At 32.4% G+C, this 6,386-nt stretch overlaps 1 long non-coding RNA gene across 1 annotated transcript; it reads right to left on the reverse strand.

Moving 5' to 3' along the window:
• Positions 1 to 3,652: 3,652 nt before the first annotated feature.
• LOC127244004 (uncharacterized) lies at positions 3,653 to 5,601 on the reverse strand. The gene is made up of 2 exons (XR_007837080.1): positions 4,745 to 5,601; positions 3,653 to 4,043 (listed from the first exon to the last, which is right to left on the reverse strand). It is a non-coding gene; the product is annotated as an uncharacterized LOC127244004 (long non-coding RNA).
• Between the last annotated feature and the right edge of the window lie 785 nt (positions 5,602 to 6,386).

Below are 6,386 nucleotides of genomic sequence, written 5' to 3' on the forward strand. Positions count from 1 at the left end.
CAATAAAACCTGATACTAAATATTCAGGAGAACCCACAATTGACAATTGGAATGTGTGGTCGTTGAAATATATCTGAAAAATATAAACTTTAAACTATTTCAAGAATTTTGGCATTGGATTAACGACTATAAATCTTAAATGCAACACCAGCAAAGGTAATGAATGATGATGAAGACTGAAGCAGAAAAAAAATAGAAGACCGATTACATACATAAGTTTAAAAACTGTATTATGTTACAATAACATTTGAATCTGCATTTGAGATTAATTACATATAATAGAACTTTCATTTGAATGTTGTGTTGATACTTATTTTTTCAACATCGCCTGAATTCATCTTCAAATCTTTATTATGAGACTGTATTCAAAGATTTCAAACTCCAGTATATGGAATCAACAGGTATGCCCAAAAACTCCACGGTTCAGAATAAACAACTAATTAGACCGTAACTCACTATAAACAAGAATTCATGGAAACTAATAATTTGAGAGATATCATTGGTTTTGGTTTGTTTGATGTAAACTGCGCCGCATTATAATGTTTCACTTTCATGTCCCCTATTTTACCATTTTGAAAATACGAAGCAACTCATTGAACTAAGTGTATCTCTAGTTATTCAGTGAGTTGTCAAATGCCAGAAAAGCCACCAAATCGCAGCCTTGAAAAACAAAAGTTACAAAACTTTCAATATTAGCATGAAAATTGAACATATAAACATTAATTATATAGGACAATATAATAATCATTATAAAATAACTTGAAATTGAACATGATAAAACTATGAGTATGAAATTGAACATGATAATTGTTTAGGAAAGTAAGAAAAGAGAAATGTACGAGATTGTAAGCATATCTTGCAAAACCACTGTGAGCTCAGCTACAACCTCTTCAATCAATATCAAGTTTGAGATTACAATAGCTGAACTTCTAAGTATAATATTATTCCTCCCTAGAACCAATGAAGCTAAACAAATTATGAATTTGAAAGTAGAGAATGTTCACTCCTATTACAGAGGGCATATATGTATATTGATACCAATGATAAAGGTTGGTGCAAAGATTCATCATACTGAGACAATTTAATTAAGACAAAAGAAAACAACTAACAACACAAATAGAATTGAGAAACCTAACTCATGTACAAGGCAAGATCTTATCGATGAATTATAAGCATAAACAGGGATGCATACCATCAATAAATAGATAAATATATATATATATATGTGTGTATGTATTAGTAGAGAAGTGGACAAATCATGTATATCAGGGTACTTTCTTGATTGCGCATGATCGTACACTCTCACTAAGAACTACAGCCATAACAAGAGCCTAGCCTTCAGAGGAGACACCAGTACTGAATTTTAATGCAATGCCCTGGCAATAATGCAAAGGATCAACTCACAGGCTTGTTTGCATTCACAACTTCGGTTGAGAATTTCTGCATAGCAACCTTTTTTCACTAAAAGATCTGAATACAAATAGATGGAAAGAATGGTGTAATGAAACAAAGAATAATGAAAGACAATTGAAAACAAAAAAACGAAGAAAAAAAAAAAAAAAAAGAGGAAAGAAAAGAGCAGCTCAAGCTTCAAATGGCTACTGTTTGCCTTAGAGGCCTGGAGCATTATTTTTACCTAAATAATTATAATACTGAAATTAAAAGCAAACAAACAAAATGCTACAATTTGAACCCCTCGGGAAGAAACAAAAGTAAAGGACATCGCTCTTACATGAATTTGTTTGCATTTACAGCGTCATTCATTTAGCAGAAACAGAAGAAATAATTTTGAGATGGACATAAAACTTTATCAAATCTCACCACTCTTAAAGATAATACTGCAGAAAATAGGAAAGATCAAGCATATTAGCCAATAGGGAGCGATTAGAGCAAATTACACATAAAGAGAATGGCAGCCCAAATATCCCATCAAAGAACATTTCATAGAAACAAAACCATAGTATACAAAGTTTCATCCATAATATCCTGCAACAGACATATTCTGCTACCCATATTTTGCAACACTATATGAAAGAACATTTCTTGCTTGAAAAGCTTGCTACAGTTTACAGTCTGCATGCAATCCACACGTGTCCACATTCTACAATGACAACATTTCATAGAAAAAAAACCATAACATGAAAGTTTCGCACGTCATAAAAAAAAAAAAAAAAAAAAAAAAAAAAAAAAAAAATAACATGAAAGATTTAATAAGTAATATAGCTATAACATTATAAATTATTCAATGAAGATGACACAAAAACATGTAAAATACTCACTTGTTTGGGATTCCCTTCAATTCAAACTCCAGAGAACATTGCTTTCTAGTTCAACATTGATGTGAAGCCAGAGCCAGCATCACAAAAGCAGCCAAAGTCACTTCAATCCAATTGTTTATGTCCTTGCTCTAGAGATTTATCTCTATTACAATTGGCCCTTATATCACTGATAGCATCAAATTGCCTATCTATCTTTCTATGCATTATTGTTTTTAATCAAGCTATATTTGATGTGAAGACGACACTTGGTGGTCATGTTACATTTTTAAATTGTGTTTTAGCTAACTTGTGGACTTTTTTGGGCAAAGCAAGTCAGAGCTACAGCAAAAATCTCAAGTACCATTATCATTGTGAATCTTTCAAGTTGAAAGTTGCATTTATTGGTGAAATATCTATCCAAGAAGGAACTGCAAGTAGTGTTCACCACAGCAACCATTTGCTAACTGTGATAGTTGTAATCCTACATAGTTTGATAATCTTTGTTGATTTTCATGCATGCAATACTATATTGGAAAGACCTGGGTAGTTTAGTCTAGAACTATCTTTTAGTGTTCTTTCACAGAACCTAATTAACGACCCCCATAAATTATATAAAAGTCTTTCATATTTTTCACAATTCAGGAATAGAGCTATTTCCCCTATCCCACGTTAACTTCAAGTTAAAGCATATATTTTACAAAAATCGATAACCAAATAGTTTATTATAAAAAAATGAGTCATGTAGTGCTCCTTTAGTTAAAGGGTTAAACTAAATTCTCAAAAGTATGTACCACAAAGGTGATATAATTTGTAGTCCACTAGAAGAAGAAAAAATAAATAAATAAATAAATTTACATGCCTGGCCCAAAGCAATGCAACATCAAAAACCCTGCATTCCAGGCAATACTAATATTCGAATCTAATTGCAAGAGCAAACCTTTTTGTTCTTTCTATTTTGCCTTCATCGAGATACTCTCTCCCATCACTCTCAACATAGGTAACGTCATGCACAACATGACCTGAGGTTTGCATTTCCCTTTTCCTACAGAAAGCATAAACAGAAGCAGATTGACCACCATTCTTCCTTTGAACTAGTGCTTCACTCTGTGTACTTCTAAAATCTTACATCTTCCAAATCTTCAGAAATGATGATTCTTCTTAATCCTCAAAAGAAGTTATGGTTTTCTTCTCACAAGTAGCTGATGCAATTGATTTGAGTTCCCTGTTCCGGTTAATATTACAACCAGATTGTTTAGGCTTATTTTTCTTAGAGATCCATCTTCAACTGAGATATCCAACCCAACATCATCAGGATTATCTTCTACAAAAGAGCTATAATGCACCTAACATTACATCACTTAGCAAAAAAAACAACCAAGATAGTGCCACTTGCCAAAACCAAAATAAGGGTAACAAGTGTAAAACAAGGAGGCAAGCATTAATTTATAACTGTGCCAACTACGCATTGGTGATAGGCCACAGAATGAATGTTCACAAAAGCTTCATTCACCTGTGCCTGCTTGTTGCCCCATTATCAGGACTAGAATATCATCAGGGTCATCTTCCACAGTGAATAAAAGTGTATAACTTTGAAAATGAATGATATTTATATCAAAAAACAAGTAGGTCAACCCAAAAAAACTGCACTGATCACAAAATACAAATGAAATAACACATCTACAATCTTCATCTTAGTCGTACTCCTCATGGTCAACAGACTCAACACCTTCATCATATTTCCCACCTTTCAATGTGCTTGATTTCCTGGATATATGCATTTTGGAGCTGCAGGGTGAAGCAGAAGATGCAAGTTAAACTCACTAAAGTTGTTTGCAGTTCTAAAAAGATCCAAAGCCCATTTTGATCATTCCATAACACATCAGACAATGTGTCATTTATTAGTCATCGATTTGATTTTTTTTAAAAAAGAAATTATTAACATTTAACACTCCCTATTAGCCATGTCAATATCTAGCTAATTTGCTATCAGTTGTACAATTGATCTTTACAATTGAATGTTTAACCATGGCTGTTCCTGCTTCCTTGGTCTTGAATCTATAACAGGTACAAACAAATAACTAAAAGAAGAGTTGTAAAAATTATATATTTGGCACCACATACATTATATAAGATAAAGAAAAAGCAAAATTTCCACAGAACTAGCTGTAATAAAGCAGATAGCAACCAAAATATAATAAGAACAAGCTGCACAGGGATACCCAGTTATCCACCATGAAAAAACCTAGACCACGCTAGATAATTAGCCTGCAAGTCATCCAAGTTTCTACTTTACTGCTGGGACAATATTTAGAGAAGGAACATGCTGTGAGGTCATATTCACAATATATCCGTATTTGAGAACCTAAACCACCCTACATAATCAGCTTACAAGTAATCCTCCTAATTCATTGCTTGGGCAAAACAAAAGAGTGTTAATCCTCTTTAGCAAACTACCCCAAAAATAACAGACATGTCCATGAACTCACAGATCCGATGACTTGCAGTTGCAGACGCCCACCACCAGCTTTGTCCCGGCATAAATCAGCTCGAGCTTCTTTCGGTAACGTCCATTTCCTGGATATTTCAGCTCCCGCCACCAGTCAATCCCTTTCAAACAACTGTGTCCCAATCCTCACCGCCATCTCCTCCACATTCGTGGGAAACTATGATAGCCTTATCCATACAGCCATTCGCCAGTTCCACATCCTCGGACTCATTGATAACCATTTTCGATTTTCCACGTTACCTTTTCGGCTCCCGAGCCATTTTTCGCCCACAGGACCATACTTTCCCCACTTTATTAATCATTTGGAAGTTCATTATTTTTGCAGTAGCGGTGGTGCTTAAAAAAGCCCTTGATTTTTGTATCGGCTTGTCTTTCCTCCATTGTTCTTGTCGTCTCAAACTTCCTTTCTTAGCCTCCAATCATATGCTACAACAGACTCCTGGTTGGTTCCACACGTAATTCACCATTAACAAAGTCCCTCCGGGAAAGCGCACTGTTGGCTTAGCTGTTGTCTTTCTTCACTGAATTGTTCACCTCAAGGCAGCACTTGCCGCATCAGTCAGAAGTTATAGGGCTCGATCTTGGGTTTTTACTACTGGACGCTAAGGCTCTTGAAGCGGGATTGACAATTCAGGGCTCGTCTGCTTCAAAATCGGAATAAGGTGAAGTCGCTTCCGCTTCCACCTCCTGTCTGGAGTTGTTGTCTCCGGCGGGATTCTGCTTCCCTTCTCGGGATCGAGATTCGTCGAAGAATGGTTGAGAAAATCGACTCAACTGTTAAAAGAAAAAACCACCAAAGAAGAAAATTATCTGGCCTTCGTACTAAGTACTTCCTAGTTCCTACTCCGTCCGTCCAGTCAGATGACGGTCTCTTTATCTGTATTTTAGATAATATTTATATATTTATATTTTAAACCATATAAATTAAAAAATTATTAATAATAAATTATAATATTTTATATATTTTTGTTTAAGATATTATGGCACAGTTAATTAAAAATATATTAATATAATTAAAAAATTTAAAATATAATTAAAATATATAAACTTTTTTAAAAAAAATAAAAATTTTAAAAAATAAAAATAACATAATACGTATGATAAATAATAATGAAAAATATAATATAATATACGGAAAAGTGGAGTATTATTTTATTATTTTTTAAATAAATAGTATTATTAATATTTAAAATTTTTCTCTCATTATATTTTAATAAAATATATATAATATATATATTATTTTATAGATAATGAAAATTTATATTCATCTGACTTAATTTGTCCATTATTTTTTATATTCATTTGTCCTTACTCATATCCGCTCATTACTTTCATAATTTTATAAATTCATAATAACTATTTATTTTTATATATTTTTATTGTCTAATAATATATAAATAATGTGTATTATATAATATTATATTTCCTTTGTCCAATGAGAATGGTACCATAAGTTTTGTGCAACTTGATGTTTAAATATTAATTATTATATTAATATGTAGTATAAATAAAAAAAATTGAAATAAAATATTTTTATTAGTCTCTTGTAATACAAATACAACAACATTTGTGAAATTAATTATATAAATATAATGATATTTTTAATATTAAGTACAATGAGA

Source organism: Andrographis paniculata, unplaced genomic scaffold (assembly GCF_009805555.1).
Source record: "Andrographis paniculata isolate CXL003 unplaced genomic scaffold, ASM980555v1 Contig9END, whole genome shotgun sequence".
Lineage (NCBI taxonomy): Eukaryota > Viridiplantae > Streptophyta > Magnoliopsida > Lamiales > Acanthaceae > Andrographis > Andrographis paniculata.